Source organism: Lepisosteus platostomus, chromosome 27 (genome assembly GCF_059453375.1).
Source record: "Lepisosteus platostomus isolate fLepPlt1 chromosome 27, fLepPlt1.hap1, whole genome shotgun sequence".
Lineage (NCBI taxonomy): Eukaryota > Metazoa > Chordata > Actinopteri > Semionotiformes > Lepisosteidae > Lepisosteus > Lepisosteus platostomus.
In genome coordinates, this window is record NC_142637.1 from 11,799,280 (window position 1) to 11,802,419 (window position 3,140).

Sequence of the window (3,140 nt, forward strand, 5' to 3'; positions counted from 1 at the left end):
TGACCCCAAGCTTCTCTCCCTGTCTCTGTGTCTGTGTCTCCCTGGAGAAAAGCTGGGGTATGCGAAAAGATGCATTCCTAATGCAAGAAATTGTATAGGGCTAATAAAGAAACATTATTATTATTAACATTATTATGAATGATAAGAACAGCTTGAAATTTATTTTCACGGTCGACACACATTTTCGCATGGGAAAAAAACTGAAATAACCACAATTACGCAAACATCAGTCCACCAAAAAAAAATCATTTTATTAAAACAAGGTAACATTTTTTTATCATCATACGGATGAACTGTGCTAAATATATTTCTAAAAAGAAAAAGCAGGACGTGAGTCGTGAGCCAAGATCATGACTCTTTTACTCTTCTTCACATCAGTTTTCATCTGTGAGGTAGAGGAGGAGGGCGGCTCCTGATGTGCTGACACTTGGGGATGTGCCTCTGTGCCGGCCTGGGGGCAAAGCGCCGGCCGCAGTGAGGGCAGGGCACGTAGTCGGGGTTTGGATTCGCGGGGGGCTGGGGCAGGTTCACAACCTTCCCTCCTTGCGTGATCACCTGCTGCACCTCCCTGGCCTATTTGATGCTCCGAATGAAATCCTCGTGCTTCTGCCTCCAGTTGTTCTTTCTCAGCTGGGAACAGGAAATGAAACCAATGAAACAGCTTCCAGAAAAAGTCCAGACTAGCACTGCGTACACAGTCTGGTCGCAAACCATTCACAAGGCAAGAAAATATCAATACAGTAATAACTTAGCTTTCTGGACCTACCTTTCATGTCATTGGGTAGAGAGTACCGCTGAGCAATTTCCATATGAGAATAGCCAGAGTGGAAACCCTCAGCTGGTGCCCTGTGAACTGTGTCACAGGAAGTTTGCTGTAGAGAGGTTGGAGAAACACAGCAAGATCTGCAAGAAGCTTCAGAATTCAAAGAGGAAGGTTTTTGACTCTTTTAAGCACAGGGCCAAGGGAACAGAACTGGAGACATACATCCATAAGAAGAAGGTTAGACCGCCAATCGTGGTAAGGGCTATCCTTAAACTCTTTCCAAGCTTCCCTTGTTTTCTCCTAGAGTCAGACTCAGCTTATAAATCAATGTAAACAATAAATAAGTGTTTTATGAAGTACTCTTCTGAAAAACTGCCGCAAAGGCACATTTGCCAGACAGAATAAATGGATCTTAGTGACTTCTGAATTCTGTTGTAAAAATCTACATGAGATATCAAGCAAATGGCACTCACAGGAAACAAACTCACAGGCACTCACAGGAAAGATTTTCTCATCTTCTGTAGAGCCGCCTCCTGCCGTCGATTGTATATGGCGATCATTGTTTTCTCCTTTTCCTGCATCAGTTTCTCTTGGAAGGTGTCCTTCAGAAGCTGTATCTTGGGAGGCGGGTAGTAAGTGGAGATCAGATCCTGTCGCCTTAAGGGCGCGGGTCGATTCGAGTCTGTGTCCTTCGGTGAGGGGGACAGAGCACCAGGCTTAGGACTGGGCTCCATTGGCAAATGAGATCATTCATTCATTGCTTACACTTATATAGCGCTTTTCTGGACACTCCACTCAAAGCGCTTTACAGGTAATGGGGACTCCCCTCCACCACCACCAATGTGTAGCATCCACCTGGATGATGCGACGGCAGCCATAGTGCGCCAGAACGCTCACCACACATCAGCTATCAGTGGGGAGGAGAGCAGAGTAATGAAGCAAATTCATAGAGATATGAGCATTGATTTTTACAACAGAATTCAGAAGTCACTAAGACCCATTTATTCTGTCTGGCAAATGTGCCTTCGCGGCAGTTTTTCAGAAGAGTACTTCATAAAACATTTATTGTTTACATTGATTTATAAGCTGGGTCTGACTCTAGGAGAAAACTAGGGAAGCTTGGAAAGAGTTTAAGGATAGCCCTTACCACGATTGGCGGTCTAACCTTCTTCTTATGGATGTATGTCTCCAGTTCTGTTCCCTTGGCCCTGTGCTTGAAAGAGTCAAAAACCTTCCTCTTTGAATTCTGAAGCTTCTTGCAGATCTTGCTGTTTCTCCAGCCTCTCTACAGCAAACTTCCTGTGACACAGTTCACAGGGCACCAGCTGAGGGTTTCCACTCTGGCTATTCTCATATGGAAATTGCTCAGCGGTAGGGCACATCAGACTTGTAGGGGACTGTTGTAACAGAAGAAATAAGGTTCTTGATCCCGAGATGAAGTAAAACAAATGAGTTTATTGCATGCAAGGAACAATAAAGCCAAAGTCTTGTTTCCCGCAAGAAACAACAAAACCGAAGTATTGTTCACTGTACTGTTACAAACTTTTGGGTTATATAGTGTTTTCTTCTCCGTTTCTGACGTCACTTGGTCTGATGGTAAAGAGGGGGGTTCATGGTATTCGGCCAGTTTACGATGTTCTGGACAAATGGTCAGTTTAAGATTACACCCAGGGGGGTTCCTAGCTTGCATCTGCAGTCCTTATCAGTTAATCCCCTTTCCTGCCATAAACCCCAGCTTGTGACTTAGAAGGCTAAACCCCCTACAGAAAGGATTAAATTCAAACCCCCGTCTTCACATCATTCTTCAATGTCAAGTGGCAAATGTTGACTGGTGATGTTATGTGAATCTTAGGAAATGGTCATTTTTCAATCGAGTCTATGTTTCTCAGAATTTGAGACAGAGAGGTCAATCTCTGCAATCCGAGGGCATTTCTTGGAATGGAAAGGTAAGAGCAACTTTGGTAAGAGTTCTTTGATATTCTCTTAAGACTCTTCGCCAGATTTTACGATGAAAAATGTAAATAATAATAACAAACATTATTTTATATAGTGCCTTGAAAGGTGGCTTCTTTACAGAATGACAAAACCAACTACAATAAATAATACACAAGATATGCATGATGACAATACACAGTTAGAGGAGACAGTAGATGGTCATTGTCAGTGTATTCTGAAGGTAGTTTTCCAATTTTTTGGAACGGGGTAAAAGAGGCCACCTCTACTAGAATCTTTGTCCTAACCAAAATTGTAACAAAGTATAATAATAATATTAAAAATAATAATAATAAACTTTATCTATAGAGCACCTTTCATACAAATAGTGCTTTGGTGCTTTAAAAACCAAGCGTAAAAATACAATATTAAAATTGAGAGATAT

At 42.2% G+C, this 3,140-nt stretch overlaps 1 long non-coding RNA gene across 1 annotated transcript; it reads right to left on the bottom strand.

The window, feature by feature from the left end:
• Positions 1–232: 232 nt before the first annotated feature.
• On the bottom strand, positions 233–1,504 carry LOC148639340 (uncharacterized). Its single transcript, XR_015930846.1, has 2 exons — positions 767–1,504; positions 233–630 (listed from the first exon to the last, which is right to left on the bottom strand). It is a non-coding gene; the product is annotated as an uncharacterized LOC148639340 (long non-coding RNA).
• Between the last annotated feature and the right edge of the window lie 1,636 nt (positions 1,505–3,140).